We start from the raw sequence: 18,736 nt of genomic DNA, 5'->3' as shown, positions 1-18,736 counted from the left end.
ATACTGCAGAAAAAATAAACTCTGAAATGTGCAAGGGGAAGCAAAGTTGACATCGTTTTTAGAAAACATGGCTGCTGGGCCTAAATTGGGGCCTAATTAACCAGGGCCAGGAAAACGCACTTCTAACATCATAGGAAATTTGGTTTAAAAATAATAGCAACACATCAGTGTGTATATGTCTAATCAAGTGTAAAACCATATTCTGCATGTTACTAATAAAGCCCAAAAATATAAAAATATAAATTCTCAAAAATCTCTTACAGGTACTGAGAGGCTTACGGCCTGTGACACGCCACCCAAGAGAGGCGCAGTGACAGGATTGCACGTACTGCCCCCTCAACTTCAGTAATTCTCTCTCTCACATGCGCTGTTTGAGAGGATGAGCTGCTTTGAGTCAGGCTAGGCAGCGATGTGGAGACTCCAGAACTGGTCCAACTTAGCAAAGCTAAGTATCTTGTGGCAGTACAGAGCAAAGATGGACCTCTGACTCTTATCATGAAAAGGCAAGTTCCTAACCCTCACTGCTGTCTACATTCATCTTCAGAAGCGCTCTGCGGAACAAATATTATTATGTCCTTTTGGTGTAGTTCTTAGCCTTTAAAGAGTGACAGCCAAGCTCTGATTCCCACCTTCCTCCATACAAGTGTCTTCAAGTAAAAGGTGAACACTTGAAAAGAGAGAAAGGCCAGCTTATGTCCAGCTTGGTTAGTTGTTTTGAATCTATATGTTTACTCATATTTAAAGTTTACTCCAAATCTCATTGAGGAACCATCCCTGACCAATTAGATTTTCTTTTTGGGTTATTACATAGCTCCCTGGCACCAAGGCACTTGGTTGCTCTCACCCCTTCAAAGCAATTCTGTAGCAAACCATATTGTGTTGTTGTTGTGCTTGCTATTACAGAGCACAGGAAGGGGGATTGGGCAAGTAACCCCTAAGTTTTGTATTTGTTGTGCAGCTTTAGCCATGCCATTTGGCCACTTCATCGTTTAGGTGTTGGCCTTGTCAGGCAATGGGCTGCCCTGCTGAAACTGGCTTGGTCCAGGCCCACTGCAATGCAATTTCCATTTAGCACTCTGCTGATGAGGAACAGACAAAATCGCTGTGCAGTACACCAGGAGACTCGTCACAACAGCCTCCTGCACTGGAAAACATACTGGATTTTCCAGAATGATAAAATGAGGAGCAGATTGTCACATTAACGTTGCATCAAGGACATTGAGCCGTGCATGGGTGCTTGTCAGATGCTGAAAGAACAATCTAATCTGTCTACATTGCGGAAGGAAGTTGACTAGGTTAGGGTTAGCCTCAGTGATGACACACGTCATGCCCAACTGTCTACTCCCTCTTGGGAAGAGATGAGACCCATCAGCCAGAGCTGCCTACTTTGGAACTGGCTAACCAGGTTTGAGTCCCACTGTCAGCTCAACATCCTGTGATTCTGGGCAGATCACTTTATCTTCCTTGGCTCAAAAAATGTAATCTGATGCTCATGTAAAGCGCTCTAATGCCCTTGGACGAAGTAAAGCTATATAAAACTGGAAAATGAAACCCAGCACTAGAATTTAAGAAGGATCAAGAAGATGTTTATCCACAGAGAATATTTCCTAGCAGTTGAGTCAGGCTGTCCTAAAGTAAAATTCCAGACAAGCAAACCATTCAGTCCCAACCCCATACGCTCGCTGGAAGGGCCAGCCAGGAGTAGAATTTCCATAGTTTTCTCTAGGCCAACCCCGTCTGGGCGAGGTGTAAAAATACATTCCAGGCATCAACTTAATTTGCAGTAATAAAAACAGCGCTCCTTGGTGTTCAGCAGTGGCTCTGAAATAGACAGAAGTACGACGGCAAAAGAAATGCACATTCCATAAAGTCAGCAGCAAATGAGGTGGTCGTCGGCCCGTTTATCCAAGAGGCAGACACATTGGGCACGCCGAGCATGGAGAGCAGACTTCCGGGTTAGTGTTTGTGGAAAGCGTGGCGGAGACTGAAATGGACGACAACGTGTGCTGAATGCCGCCAGGATTCTCATACGCTGAGCAATGTCACTTAGCAATTTGCCTATTTGCATGCCGAGGAAATGCCAGCATCTTTCAGAAGCGTTGTCGGATTATCACCTCCTATAAAAAGTCAATCATCCTGGAGGATGGAAGCCAAGAAGCAGCAGCAGAAATGTAGAGGGCTCTTAAGCAATAGCTCGGACTCGGAGTGAGTTTGTCTTGCTCCTCAGCCCCCTGGTGCTGAAGGCCAAGGGGCAATCGCAGCAGTCACGTGACTTCTCCAAGTCTTCTTTCACTCTGTGCCTAGGAGAGAAGATGTTGATAGTCCAACAATGCAACCGCGTGCCATCTGTAGCAAAATAAATTAGATAAATTCAGTTTTTTTGTGATATTCATGCGAGAAAACCAGTTCTTCTATGGAAAACGTAAAGAGTGTTAAAAATGTAAGGGGTTCATTTAGAGTTTGACTGATGTTCTGTCAACCAACCTCACAGTTCTCCCACTGGATTTAGAGTCAGGGAAGCACCATGTTTTTCAGACTGCGGAGCCCCTGGTCGTTCTACCGGTGGAAACTTAGTGACAAAGGGCCCGTCCACCACTGAGCTTCCGGTCATTGTACATCTGACCACCTGCCATATTCAGGGCAGACATTCCAACATAGTTTTCTAGTTCTGTGCTGACTGGGAAAGCATGATAGTCCCAAATAGAAAATTAAAGAAATTACCCTCAGGGCTACTCCCCTTTTTGTATTCCAATAAAAAAAAAAATGCTTTGGGAGCTTTTTTTTAAAAATACAAAAATAGAAGACCAGATGCATTCAGCATGGTGATGATGACATTAAGGTATCCCAAAAACAGATGACCCTTTTGGACCACCATGGAAGTTCTGCGAGATCAACATCTTCGGAAGAGAAGGTGACTTGCTCTACCAAATTTGGCAGTATGATTAAGGACGGAGATTTCCAGAACGTGGTGCTAGACCAATTCTTTGGGGCCTGAGTGCCTCAAGAGCAATTAGGCGATGTTATATAATTAGCATTGCTCCTGTCCATGGAAACACAGAAACAAGATACTATTCCAAACTCAAAGAATTGCCATATATCCCCACTCTGTAGGATTTGACTTTCAGGGGTTGGAAAAGTCACACACTCAAAGCTTACTCTTGCAGGACAGGTGATGGCAGAATGTCTAGTTCTGGCAGCTCATGTATTACTCACAATAAATATCCTGCCCAAACATATAAAGCTTTTATTATTACTAAGATACTATATTCAGTAACTTTAAAAAAAAGTTTTATTGCATTATAATACTTTTGTATACATCCTGAGTTACACTGTAATTCCCCTGTGCTCGTCATGGGTGGAAAATATGCATAGGAAAAAGGTTACAATTGCAAATCTTTGTGCAACTATAAGCCAGCACAGTTTCTGCCTTTGGAGCACAGATCGGGTGCCAAAGAATCGTATGCTCACTGTTTGCTCCATTTGTTAATGTTTTCAGGTATCATTGGTTTGTGACTTCATTTTGCTTCAGTCTGCTCTCTGGACAGGAAGAGGCTGGGATTGCTGGTGCCAATGCACAGTTGGGAGCTTCAGTGCGAGGACCCTGCAGTGCTGGGCAGCCTTCACAGGTGGTGCAAGAACTTCCATTTGGACTGTTGAGTTGATGACAAACTGTGGGGAAGGACGCAGTTCACTTTACCAGTGCTAAAACTGGATGAGGGATCACCCATTATGATAATCAATGGGGGCAGAGGCATACAGCCTGTGACAGGCCACAACAGAAAGGCGCTACAACAGGAGACTCAGGACGTTGTCTCTCGGCTGGTCTCAGCATGCCCAGTGCATACTTACTCTTGCGGGACTGCCCTTAATGCAGATAACATGGAGACAATGGCTCCTTGTGCCGTGGCCCTCTCGGATAATGGTAGGTTGCGCCCTGGTGCAGCAGTGGGACCGGTAAGAATGGAGACCTCTCTATAGTGCACTGAGGCACAGCAACATTGGATGCGGCCATCCTGCATGCACTGATCATCTGATGCTGTTCACTGGCTGTGTCCTGATGCAGCAAAGACACTGATGGGTCACTTTAACCTTTCTTTTTTCAGAGAGTATCTATTTTTTTTAACATAAACTAAGATGTCCATCACTGATCATGGCATGGGGTTGGGCACAACGTAAAGGGTGTCATTTTAAGTAAAGCAGACCGACTGGCTTTGTCAAAGGATGAGAGCACCAAAATATAAAAAGAGACAGGCCAAGGGTTCAGCACATCAACATACATAAAGCAGACCTACTAGCTTCACCAAAAACTATAATCAAATGTACATTTTATGAACTCACGCATTGCAATGATTAATAATAGTGATTGTCACAAAATATTTTCAGTAAAGCATTAAAAACATTAAATGTGTCAGGAGAAGAGCCCCTGGGATGGTACCCAAAAAGAAGACTTGGACAATATATCCCGCTCTGTAACAACTGTAATGAAGAGTCCCATGAAACCCCCTGTTTTGTGCTTTTATTTCTTAGATTGCACTACTAACAGCTGAAATCCACAACATATTCCAATTCCCTCCTGACGAGGCAGCGAAAATACCATTAGAGAAACACTGCCCCTCTCTAACATTGAGATTGACCAAGAAGGGACAGAGCTCTTTTAGGGGAGTGGCCTGTATCAAGAGGACTGCCTCAAAAGGATGACACCAAGGAGAAAGTGTTTTTTTCGAAAGAGATGAGAAGGAGGGTTCCTTAGCAGAAACCGTTCCATCCCCGACACTAGATGATCCGCTGTTGTTCACTGTACAGTGAAAGAAGAGTGGAGGGAGACGCCGACCAACCAAGAGCTCACCAACATTGGACCACTGTTCATGTGAAAAGTCCCGCCATGTCCCAGGAGGGACATGGCTGACCCAGGTGCGCAGAAGGCTCTGGGGACATTCTAAGGAAACAGGTATTGCGGGACTGGGGAAAGTACATAGGGGAGGAAGGGACAGCCTAGGTTTAGGAAGAAACCCTAGCACATGCAGTTAATGACCCGCATGAAGTACCTCCTGCATGTTATGTAATTCCCAATCCAATTTAGTGGGATAAAGGATTGGATATTTAATCTTCCTCCTTCTCTTTTCCTTTTATCAATATCACTTTAAACTCGGTGACAGTGGCACAAAGAGAACAACTTTACCCACGAAGAGTACATGCATGATTCATAGTGTACAAGATAATGTTTGATGACTTAACTTACCCTAAAATACTTACCGGATATATCTCCTTCTCCTGAGGGACACAGCAAGACGGTAGTCCAGAACATGCCTGATCCGAGCAAAGAGGAGGAAGGAATTATCATATGACTTAATCAGAAGAAAATTACAAATTATAGTCAATAAAAGTCCACCGAGTTTACCTGACCTTTCTGGAATACTCTTTAAAGTTCCCCGCCCCCAATATCCTACAACATGTCTTTTAGTCTTTTTTTTAAACAATTTTCAAGCCACAAAGTACAGCCACATAACTAACTGCAAGGGGTCTCAGAGCACCCACAACACTGCGAATGTTGGGGGCTACTCGGGGAAGGAGCCATTAGGCCTTCCCAGCCATCACTCATCTCATACTGGGTGCCAACAAGAGCCGGCAATTTTTTAAAAGTGGTTGCCCCTGTTCTCACAAGGGGTACCCAAAAGTTGGGAGCTGCAGGGGAACCCCAAAGTCCCTGCAGTCCTTGCCAGCTCCCTGGCCACCACCCATTCAGGGTACAGGCAGGAACATGCTCCATGCCTTTGCTCCTGCCAAAGCAGGATCAACTTTTTTCCAGGTGGGTGGGAGCAACACTTCCAGAGAGAGTGCAGGCATTCCCTTTCAGCACTCTCCCAGGCTAGGAAGAGCATTATTCCGGGGGCATGGGGTCCATGGGTTGGGTGGTCTACTGCTCGGGGGGACGCCCATCTCCACCAAATTGAAAAGTGGGCCATGAGGGATGGGGTCCGCAGAGCCTCTATGAGAGTCCAGGAGGTGTGCCCTCCCTACATTTTATAGTTAGCCTTAGGGGATGGGTCCTTGGGCACCATATAAGGCTCACGTAGAGGTGCCCCCACACCTCCCACCCTAACTATGAATGTCCCTAGGGCCCTGTAATAGCTCAGGGAGAGGGCCACATGTCCTCTCCCCCTATAACAGTCATTGCTGCGGCACCCTGGGCTTTGGCCGACCCTGATGGGCTTATTTATGAAAAGGGCGGGATCTTCTATGGCTTCAACATCATGTAAAAAAAATTACGTTTTTGGCCTCTGGGGCATACCTCTGATACCCACCACCAGGCCTTTGGGAGCAGGGTATCCCTACATTGCTCCCTATATTTTGGTTTGACTTTTTCACAGGACAGGGGACTGAGCCCCGAGACCTAAAATGGTTGCCACCACATCTTTGTTGACATTGTGGCAGTGAATTAGATCTTAGCTTTTGATCTGTTAGATCCGCGGATCCTCTACAGCATGATATAAACATATATTTTCAACCTTAGTTTCTAAAATGACTACTGTACACCAAAATCACAAAAAGCATGCTTTCTGGACCAACATCTCGCTTTTTGCCAAACTTTGTGTAATTCTGTTCAGCCGTTTTTTTATATAGAAAATTGCATAGGGAAAATGTGTGTTGGGAACCTGCCTTCTACTTAAACATCACTTGATGAGTCACCTCAAAACTTTAGAGGAAGGAGCTGAGGTGGATGAGACTTTTGTTGGAAGGAGTGTGAAGATTTGTCATTTGGCGCCAAAGTTATAGGCAAATTAAAAACAATCAGTGTATATATATATATAGATATATATATATATACACACACACACACACATTCACACACACATACACACTTACTTTACCTATACATAACGATTGTGTGCTAAAGGCATGCATTGTAAAGACATACATCCATGGCATCATATTTTATACTGAGTGTAATACAATGTTTCAATTCATGACTGTATATTGACAGCATTTCTGTCATAGGCTGGGTCCTCATAATACTATAAACAGACTTCACTATTCCCCAGTGCAGTTCAAATGACTGACCTTCTTCCTATACACACAGCAATCAAAAGTTACTGCATCAACTGACTGAGCATTCCCAGCAGAACAAACCATTTCCCATTGATAAGGTTAAGTTTATTTTTTTTGTCATTTAAGGTATGTGCATTGCGTTATAATATACATTTAGTTGCATGTGAAAGGCCAACAGATTATAGAATATGTTGTTCTTTTTAGCTACGTGTATGGCTCTGCCCACATTCACTGCTCTCGGGATCAGTTATCACACTTTTTTGTGCTCTTTCACCATTGCTCCTACGTCTACCTCTGAAATCCTCATGAATGAAAAATAGATGTACTTGTTTTATCTGTGAAGTGTATCCCAGCGACACATCAAGATATGCTGCACAGAGAAGAAAAGACTGGTACCTAATCCTTCTGACACATGACAACATTTTGCAGGGAGGAAGAGGAAAGGAGTTCACGTCTCACTGTCAGGCTTGCATGCATACCTGCAGGAAGAACAGAGCCATGCTACGAAGCAGGAGTGGAAATCACTCAGGACTTGCTGCTCCTGCAAGGAGCTCAAACGGAATTGCTTTTCACTCAGCTCCATGGAGGCATGCACCAGTAAGCTACAGCATGCATTTATCAATAAAAAAGCAAAACTGGAAAAAAAACTGAAAGCTGTTCAGATTTCTTTTTTAGCGGTAAGTGTAACAAAAATCGATAGCATTGTGCTCCCTAAATAATTTGCGGGAAAATAGCAATATGCAAAATCGCTAAAAGCTGGAGGCTCTGACCAGTGGACGGCAGAACCTACTGTGCCATCCACTACAATGGTAGTTCAAACATTTCTTCAGAAATACGAGGGTGCCCAAAGTGGGTAGGGTTAGAACCGAGAACCTCTGCTGCATTGTTTGCCCAGGAGTCACTCTCACCCATTAGCTTGTACCAGGCATGAATGTGGCATCTCTAGGCACCCACTTCAGAACCGTACTGTGCCTGAGGAGATTCAGAAGAGGACAGAAGCTGCTGCCTGCGACCTGGAAAGAGCCCTGAAGAACTGGACCTGCTCTCTCTTATACCCAGGATAAAAAAGTGGAAGCTGAGCTCCTGTTTAAACTACAGGAATACAACAAGCTACAAGAGCCCTTTCCTGCAGCTGCCCAGCTGATCACTGGCATCTCTCCTGGACTAGACCACGCTGTTGGCTTCTGCTGGACACATTATGAGTTTTAAGTGTCCTCTGTGAGGCCCTAGGGGCTTTAGAATGTACTCTTGTGGTTGTCTGGGACATTAAGGACTGAAGTCAGAAGATATAGGTGGTCATTATGACCCCGGCGGTATTACAACCGCAGGGCCAAAACGACGGGAGCACCGCCAACAGGCTGGCGGTGCCTCCCGGCGTATTTTGACCGCGGCAGCGCTGCCCTGGGGATTACGACCCCCCTACCGCCAGCCTGTTTCTGGCGGTTTGCCCCGCCAGGAAGAGGCTGGCGGTAAGGGGTGTTCTGGGGCCCCTGCACTGCCCATGCCACTGGCATGGGCAGTGCAGAGGCCCCCTAACAGGGCCCCGGCCAGCTTTTCACTGTCTGCATAGCAGACAGTGAAAAGCGCAACGGGTGCAACTGCACCCGTCGCACGGCCGCAACACCGAGCCGGCTCCTATGTTGCGGCCTCATTCCCGCTGGGCCGGCGGGCGCAAACTTGGTTTGCGTCCGCCGGCCCAGCGGGAATGTCATAATGGGGGCCGCGTGAGTGCGGCCGCATTGGCGGCCAACCTGTTCAGTGTGTCTGATCTGCACTCATTCACTGCACTTCATGCTTCCTGCTTAAAACTTTAAAAAATCATATCTTTGGTTCCCTTACTGGGGTTTTGTAAATTTGGTGCTGTTTTTCATTTGGTGCCTGTGTATTAACTTTTACTCTGTTTAGGATGTTTTTTTGTTTTGCTTTTCAACTGTTTTATTGTTTTGGTACTGTATAAATCCTTTACACATTTCCCTAAGGTAAACCTGTCTGCTACCAGGGAGTTGAGCTCAGGTTAAGTTAGTTTATTTGAGGGTTTACCCTGTCAAGGGTTGTGATTATATCTAGAGGCTGGTAGTCAGCCTTCCAAATAATAATCCAATTGCTTACACTGTCCCTTCATGAACCCAGACCCTTTCTATAGTCTGGTTGCTCCCCTTGTGACATCTTATGTTTTTTTAAATATATATTTTGTCTTTTATTTTTAAACCAGCTGAAGGACAAAACATTGCAGTCATGTGCAAAATGCACCAATATCATCAAACATAGTATCTGAGGTACAAAACATAATGTGGTAGAAGCAGAATATCTTTCTGCACAAACAATATACAAGACATTAAAATATATCATAATGAAAGCATGAAACACTTGTTTCTTGCTCAGGGTCATGAGGTGACTCTTGAGTGTCTACCATAAAACTCAACCTATAGTACGTTCTCCATCAGCCCCAGATTTGGGCAAATTTACAGGAACAGCCTCTACTACGGTATACCACCTTTTCCGCTGCTATGTATAAGTTCATGCCGTTCTGCCATTTGTGTATGTTGGGCACCTCTGGTGCGCCCCATTATTTGGCTATGTCCCTCTTTGCTACCACCAAGGCAAGTACACTGAATGAAAGCTTCAATCGAGTGATGTCCACATCATTTGTGATCCCCAACAACACAAACATTGCCTCGAGTAGGAGCGGCACCTCCAGTATAGCTGTGAGCTCCTGAATAATAATCTTCCAAAAAGGCCTGTATATTGGGGCATTCCCAGAGTGTGTATAAAGGAGCCATTCACTTCTGTACATTGCAGCCACAATGGTGGGGGATGGGCCTTCCCATATGATGCAGCATTTGGCAGTCATAATATGCCAAGTGGAGTATTTTTAATTGAATCAGGCATAGAAGTGATTTAGTGCTACTTCTCAAGGTTGCATTAGTGCCCCCTCCCATTTCAAGTTCTCAAATTCCCCTACACCCTGCCTCCATTTATCTCTAAGCCTACCCAATGTGTCAGCCGTATTAATATTTGTTGTTTTATATGTGTAGGAGATGGCACCCTTCCCCAGCTCCTCCAACAGTATCCGCACTTCCAGTGGGGTGTATTCTGGTATCTCAATTTCTTTCAACCCCTCAGCCTGCCATGCATGGCGTACCTGTGCGTATTTAAAAAATCTGGATAGGTGTCCGCTGCGTCAACGAGAAGGGCATAATGTCTCCTTTTTTTTAGGATGTCCCCCGCAGGGGAGATGCCTATTGTGTCCCACAAGTCAAAACTCCACTGTTTTGCCAATTCTGTTACCCATGTACCTTTCTATAGAGGTGTCACTCTAGTAATCTTGCGCGCAAAGCCAAGTGTCTTGGTAGCCTTATGCCAGGCCAAAAGTGTGACCTGTGTAGCTGGGGGAAGGCCACGGGAGCCTGGCCCTCCATACAGATAATGATTTTCCACCCCAGCAGTGCCTGCTCAAGACAAAAGGTTGGTAATCGTGTGGAGGAAAAGATCCAATTATTGATATTTACCAGGTGTGCTGTCCAGTAGTAACCCTCAACATCTGGGAGAGCCAGCCCTCTATTACAAGGGGTACACTTTAACGTTCTAGTCACCATTCCACAACAGCATCCTCATCTCCTCATTGATTTTGGTAAATACTGTCTTAGAGACTGGATAATATGTGTTCTGGAGCACATATAGCAATTTGGGGAGGGTAATCATTTTGAAAAGGGTTGCTCGCCCCATCTACATGAGAGGGACCCCATTCCATCTTACCACGTCAGATTGGAAGTTCGATAAAACTCTGCCAACATTGCGGCTGGAGCAGAGCTCCATCTTCGCTGTTACAAAGAACCCTAGATATTTAAATGCCTCTCTGGTAGCTTAAGCCCTTTTGGGGCTTAGGCGGCGGATCTTACAGTTCCCTTGGCGAGTATAATATGGACTTGTCCCAGTTGATTCGGTAGCCTGAGTGGGACCCGTATTCCTGCAGGGTCCGGAAGAGCAGCCGGATAGTATTTATGGGGCCCATTATGTAGAGGAGTATATCATCTGTATAAAGCGATATCTTTCCCCCCTGTTTGTCCATTTCTGAAATCCAGAATCCACATATGCTGAGGTGCTTTCTAACCACACAAGCTAATGATTCCAACAGGAGGGCAAACAGGAGGGTTGATGAAGGGCACCCCTGTCTATTATCCAACCTATCTGGAATTCAGCAGAAGCTTTCCATTAACTCTAACAGCTGCGACGTGGTTGCAATATAAGAGCGCAATCCATTTTCTAAATTGCGTGCCAAACCCAAACTTGCACAGCATCTGGTCCAGGAAGGACCAATGAACTGCATCAAACACTTTTTCGATGTTCAGGGATAGAAAAATATGTGGTGAGTCTTGTGCCTGCGCAGTGAGCCAAGTATCTACTCGCCAGAGATTAAGCCCTGTTGACCTACCCGACAAAAATCCTGATTGATCATGATAGATCAGTGGGGAAATAATCTGCAAGAGAGGTGTAGCCAAAATTTAATTTCTACATTTAACAAGGAGATCAGGCAATAGGACTGACACCTATCTTTTGGTTTCCCCTTGGGTATTGTTATAATTACAGCTTTCCGGAGATCTGGAGGGAGTCAGACTTAGCAGGTGGGGCCCTAGTAAGTTCACATATTGTAGGAAGTTGGCTCTGTATGTGCTATTTCAAAGTAAGGAATGGCATGCACAGAGTCCAAGGGTTCCCCTTAGAGGTAAGATAGTGGCAAAAAGAGATAATACTAATGCTCTATTTTGTGGTAGTGTGGTCGAGCAGTAGGCTTATCAAAGGAGTAGTGTTAAGCATTTGTTGTACATACACACAGGCAATAAATGAGGAACACACACTCAGAGACAAATCCAGCCAATAGGTTTTGTTATAGAAAAATATATTTTCTTAGTTTATTTTAAGAACCACAGGTTCAAATTCTACATGTAATATCTCATTTGAAAGGTATTGCAGGTAAGTACTTTAGGAACTTTGAATAATTACAGTAGCATTTATACTTTTTACATAAAACACAATAAGCTGTTTTAAAAGTGGACACAGTGCAATTTTCACAGTTCCTGGGGGAGGTAAAGTATTGTTAGTTTTCACAGGTAAGTAAGTCACTTACAAGTTTCAGTTTTGGGTCCAACGTAGCCCACCATTGGGGGTTCAGAGCAACCCCAAAGTTACCACACCAGCAGCTCAGGGCCGGTCAGGTGCAGAGGTCAAAGAGGTGCCCAAAACACATAGGCTTCAATGGAGAGAAGGGGGTGCCCCGGTTTCAGTCTGCCAGCAGGTAGGTACCCGCGTCTTCGGAGGGCAGACCAGGGGGGTTTTGTAGGGCACCGGGGGGGACACAAGTCAGCACAAAAAGTACACCCTCAGCAGCGCGGGGGCGGCCGGGTGCAGTGTGCAAACACGCGTCGGGTTTTCTGTTGATTTCAATGGGAGACCAAGGGGTCTCTTCAGCGGTGCAGGCAGGCAAGGGGGGGGGGCTCCTCGGGGTAGCCACCACCTGGGCAAGGGAGAGGGCCTCCTGGGGGTCACTCCTGCACAGAAGTTCCGTTCCTTCAGGTGCTGGGGGCTGCGGGTGCAGGGTCTTTTCCATCCGTCGGGACTTTAGGTTCAGGCAGTCGCGGTCAGGGGGAGCCTCGGGATTCCCTCTGCAGGCGTCGCTGTGGGGGCTCAGGGGGGACAACTTTGGTTACTCACGGTCTCAGAGTCGCCGGAGGGTCCTCCCTGAGGTGTTGGTTCTCCACCAGTCGAGTCGGGGTCGCCGGGTGCAGTGTTGCAAGTCTCACGCTTCCTGCGGGGATTTGCAGGGGTCTTTAAATCTGCTCCTCTGTAACAAAGTTGCAGTTCTTTTGGAGCAGTGCCGCTGTCCTCGGGAGTTTCTTGTCTTTCTTGAAGCAGGGCAGTCCTCTGAGGATTCAGAGGTCGCTGGTCCTTAGGAAAGCGTCGCTGGAGCAGGTTTCTTTGGAAGGCAGGAGACAGGCCGGTAAGTCTGGGGCCAAAGCAGTTGGTGTCTTCTGTTCTTCCTCTGCAGGGGTTTTTCAGCTCAGCAGTCCTCTTCTTCTTGTAGTTTCAGGAATCTAAATTTTTAGGTTCAGGGAAGCCCTTAAATACTAAATTTAAGGGCGTGTTTAGGTCTGGGGGGTTAGTAGCCAATGGCTACTAGCCCTGAGGGTGAGTACACCCTCTTTGTACCTCCTCCCAAGGGGAGGGGGTCACATCCCTAATCCTATTGGGGGAATCCTCCATCTGCAAGATGGAGGATTTCTAAAAGTTAGAGCCACTTCAGCTCAGGACACCTTGGGGGCTGTCCTGACTGGTCAGTGACTCCTCCTTGTTTTTCTCATTATTTTCTCCGGCCTTGCCGCCAAAAGTGGGGGCCGTGGCCGGAGGGGGCGGGCAACTCCACTAGCTGGAGTGTCCTGCGGTGCTGGCACAAAGGGGTGAGCCTTTGAGGCTCACCGCCAGGTGTTACAGCTCCTGCCTGGGGGAGGTGTTAGCATCTCCACCCAGTGCAGGCTTTGTTACTGGCCTCAGAGTGACAAAGGCACTCTCCCCATGGGGCCAGCAACATGTCTCGGTTGTGGCAGGCTGCTGGAACCAGTCAGCCTACACAGATAGTTGGATACAGTTTCAGGGGGCACCTCTAAGGTGCCCTCTGGGGTGTGTTTCACAATAAAATGTACACTGGCATCAGTGTGCATTTATTGTGCTGAGAAGTTTGATACCAAACTTCTCAGTTTTCAGTGTAGCCATTATGGTGCTGTGGAGTTCGTGTAAAACAGACTCCTAGACCATATACTCTTATGGCTACCCTGCACTTACAATGTCTAAGGTTTGGTTTAGACACTGTAGGGGCACAGTGCTCATGCACTGGCGCCCTCACCTATGGTATAGTGCACCCTGCCTTAGGGCTGTAAGGCCTGCTAGAGGGGTGACTTATCTATACTTACATAGGCAGTGAGAGGATGGCATGGCACCCTGAGGGGAGAGCCATGTCGACTTACTCATTTTGTTCTCACCAGCACACACAAGCTGGCAAGCAGTGTGTCTGTGCTGAGTGAGGGGTCTCCGGGGTGGCATAAGACATGCTGCAGCCCTTAGAGACCTTCCTTGGCATCAGGGCCATTGGTACCAGGGGTACCATTTACAAGGGACTTATCTGGATGCCAGGGTGTGCCAATTGTGGATACCAAAGTACAGGTTAGGGAAAGAACACTGGTGCTGGGGCCTGGTTAGCAGGCCTCAGCACACTTTCAATTCAAAACATAGCATCAGCAAAGGCAAAAAGTCAGGGGGTAACCATGCCAAGGAGGCATTTCCTTACACATATCTCTTATAGAACTCAACGGGGAAGCCGTTTGGCCCCGGTGTTTTCCCGGATCATAGTTTGGCAATTGCAGCCTGTATCTCAGTCAGCATCAGGCCCTGTTGTAGGGATTCTCTTGCTTTCGCATGCAGCCCTGGGCAAAGTATTGTCATCAAGTTGTGTGCGAGTTTGTCAGGGTCATGTAGGGGTTAAGCCTTATAGAACTGCTTGTAATAGCGAGTGTAATCCCCCACAATTTGGGCATGTGTATCGCAAGTCTCCCCCATGTCAGCCCAGATCGTCTGTACCCATCTAGCTTCTTGTTCTCTTCTACTGAGCCATCCAACAGTCTGTAGCATGGCCAGCATTTGATGTTTGGCTCTTTCTTGTGCTAGTTGTCTGTATTCCACTTGTAGAGAAGCAATCTGTCTAAGATGGAGAACGTCAGTTCTTGAGCCTGAGGAGCTCTTGAGTTGTAGTGTCTGAGTTTCTAGCACGTCAAGCTCATTCACTTCCTTTTTTGTCTGTGCTATTAAGCTTTGTGCCCTATCTCGTAGATAGGCTTCCAACAGTGTCACCTTTGAAGTCACAGACCCTTCATTTTCTATAAAGTATGGCTCGGTGTCCACTCGGAGCCCATGAGCCACTTCTGAATCTTTTAGGTCCCAAGTGTTCATTCTCCAACCAGTGGCTCGCCTGTCCATAAGCCGCTCCATTTTAACTAACAGCGGCAAGTGGTCCGCCAGGAATTCTGCCTGTGTGATGTCTCCCATCTCTCCCATGGGTACCAAAATGAAGTCAAGGTGTGAGTAAACCATATGTGCCCTTGAGAAGTAGGAGTATTTCTGGTATGTCGGATGTAGTGTCTGCCATACATCAGTCAGGCCCACTCTGTCTGCAAATTGTGTGAGTGCTGTCAGTGTGGGGGGTGTCTGTGCGCTTGAACGGTCAATGCCCATGTTCATAATGTCATTAAAGTCCCCACCTAGGATATTTAGGGAGGAGGTTGATTCAAGAAGGACATCTGTAAGTTTGGGCCAGGTGAGTGCCTGGAGTGACGGTGGAGCGTACACACTCCATATGCTCATCACCATCTATCTCTGATAGCCTTGTATGCCAGTGTACCTGCCGCCAGGGTCCACCCATGTTTTAGTCACTTGAAAAGGAGAGTTCTTTCTAACTAGTATAGCAATCCCAAAAGCCCCACTGGTAAACCCTGCATGTACCAGTGTATGATACGCCCCGCCCGGGGAAGTGATAATGCATTCCGTGTAAGTTCTTCTCTTGGAGGAGAACCACATCAGGCTGAAGTTTCCTGATATACTGTTACTAACCCTCTCTTAATTTTGTTGCCTAGACCGTTAACCTTCCATGTCAGTACCATTAAGGGTGAATCCTCCATTTGACTAGTGAGTGTCATCTCCTCGGGAAGTGTGGGACCTGTAAGTCTGTCTGCTCCCCCTCCCAGATGTATGCGTGTGACTGTAGACCGTTAGTCCCAACAGTTACCAAATAAAACAACAACCAAATGTAACATAACTCCCTTTGTAACAATTGTCCCTCCAAGGTCTCCCCTAAATATGGAACCATGATCCAGTTTGTGCCTGAGGAGAGTACAAAAGAGGTCTGTAGCTTAACACCCACCATAACTCACTAACCCTAGAGAATCATAAACAACTAGTATAATCAACAAAAGAAGTAAAAAAGAAGAAATAAAAAAAACACTCTCACAAATATCCAGTAGATAACTGGGGGGGGAGGGGATAACATGTGGCCAGTCGCACACCACTCCTTCAGTGGTTCCATGCCTTTTATCCATTGCTAGTCCTGTCTTGATTTTGTTGCCTCTCCTCCCCCTTGGGATGCATTGTACAAGTGGCCTCGTTCCATTCGGCAGTCACTGCTACCAATGGGTGCTCATCCTTAGAGGCTGGAGGGGAGTCATCTGTCAGGTCACACTGGGATGTCTCACTCCTTACAGTATCCTGCTTAGACTTTTTCATGAACATGGTTGGTTCATCCTCAGTGTTCGAGGAGTTTCCTGGTATGCGTGCCTACCGGCGATCAGTCAGTGGAGTTCCCTTTCGTCATGACTGTTGTGTTTGTTTCCACTGCCGTCTTCCAGCTTTGTAGACTTTAGGCTGTGCCCCTTCCATGGGCAAAGCGTTCTAGCCAGAAGTCACCCCCGTTCTAGGCCATCACGGTGCCTGCTCCTCTATCCAAGTCCATGCCTTCCGGCAAACAAAAGAAGTATGCCTTCCCCTTTGCGGGTAGCATATATTGTAAATGGAGGGCCCCAGTTTTGTCTTAACCAAGTCAAAGGTATGATGCTGTCTCTGGACCTCCCACAATTAGTCCGGTTTCTATATCAAACCTCGCCCAGTCATCGCACTTCTCATAAGATCATGCCTCGGTCCAAAAAGTTGATAAAACAGGTTTTCACTGGTCACGGGGGGCCCTGGTTGGCGGTCTGGCTTTTAAGGCCCTGTTGGCCCCTTCTATGATAAAGCAGGGGGAAAACTGTTCCTGAGGGGGTGAAGCATTCAGCTATTTATTCAGAAATGCTGCCATGGTAGGTCCCTCCACTCCTTCTGGAAATCCCACAAAGCGTGAATTGTTCCTCCGGGTGCGGTTTTCTGCATCATCTACCCTCCATAACAGTTCTTTAGGTGAGGCACAAAGTTCCATGACTTTCTTTTGCAGTCCCTGGGCTATATCTTCTACCTCAAAGATCCTATTTGCTGCTGTCATCACTCTTTCAGTCACATTCTGGAGGTCTTGCTGTAGGAGGGATACTTCAGATCTCACCTCCCCTATCTTCCCCTCAAGTGCCCAGCGGGAGGATTGGATTGCTGACAGTAGGTTTGCGTTATCTGGCAGTAGTGGGGTGGTGGCTCCTGCTGAGGGCTCACCACCCTCACGTAGCGGTCCAACTTGCCCTGCTGAAGTGTTTGGGGTTCTTGTCCATGGCCTTGGTTCGGGCATCTGCCTTGATCGCTCCACAGACAGCACTATTGGGGGCAATCCACCAACACGATGTCAGGTGGCTTATAAGCGGGTTATCACATTAAGGACAGTGCCTTTGCCCCCTGCACCCTCTTTCAATGTCCTGACTGCGCAATTTCGGCTCTTCAGTGTATCAGTGCCGCCGTCGAGGGCTCTGTTGCAATCGCAGAAAAGGAGAGGCACGGGAAAAACTTGCTCGCTTGTCTGACCCTCTGACCCACTTCAGTTAGTGGTCGACCTCCGCCCTGTTACACTAGGGTGGAAAGAGTCTCTCCCGCAGCTTCAGCAGGATCCCTCTGGGTTCAGGTAGCCCCCAATAACCATCTGTGCATTTGTTTGAAGATGAAGCGCAAAAAGAGGTGATGGGGGCAGGAGGAGATTCAAGCTGAACTTGACTTTCCCCATCAGCCAGGCCAACCAACATGTGCAGGTTTTGCTTAGGCTGCAAGGTACGCCCTCAGGCCGCAAGACACTTGGGCCCTCCGCCAGGGCCACGGTAGCGGTCTCACCGCTGAGGGTGAAGACCGCCACATTGAGTGAGTCAGCTTTCCACCAGGGTTTCCAGGGCAGTAGCACCGCCGCGAAAACCCTGGCGGAAAGACTACCGGTGACAGAAAATCTCCTGTCACCAGCAGATGACTCCCCTAACTCCACCCCTGCAATCCCAATACCCCCTCACCCCCCCTATACCAGAACCCCTCACCCCCCTTCCAGTACAGCACACCACCCCCCTTCCAGTACAGCACAACCTCCACTCAGCCCCACCCCGTCCCCGCATACGGGCACACAACAGCCACCCGCACCCCGCATACACTCATTCACCAACACTTACATACACGCATTCACTCACTCACAGGCATCCATACATGCATTCACTCACACGCATTCACACACAATTCACTCACATGCATCCATACACGCATTCACTCACACGCATCCATACACGCATTCACACAAACATTCTAACACGCACTCACTCCAACAATCATACACGCATTCAAACACCCATACACACTTACATTCACACACACAGATAAAACCCACTCACACACGCACACCCTCCTCCCCTGTCGGACGATGACTTACCTTGTCTGGCGAGGAGGTAGTCCGGCAGGGAACGGGAACAGACGCTTCCACCGCCAGCAGCGCCCCACCGTCAGGACACAGCCAGGCTGTATTACAGGTCGTAATACAGCTGGTGAAGTCCTTTTGGCGGGGCGGGGCCAGCAGTGGAACCGCCCATGCGCCTCTGACCGTCATCATGACTACTGAAGGATTCCCGCCCAAATTGTGGCGTAAATCCTTCAGTACTCGTATTATGGTGGTCTTCTGGCGCCCGTGGCTTCGGCAGTCTTCCGAGAAGAC

Source organism: Pleurodeles waltl, chromosome 11, assembly GCF_031143425.1.
Source record: "Pleurodeles waltl isolate 20211129_DDA chromosome 11, aPleWal1.hap1.20221129, whole genome shotgun sequence".
Lineage (NCBI taxonomy): Eukaryota > Metazoa > Chordata > Amphibia > Caudata > Salamandridae > Pleurodeles > Pleurodeles waltl.
Note: the sequence above shows the minus strand (reverse complement) of the source record.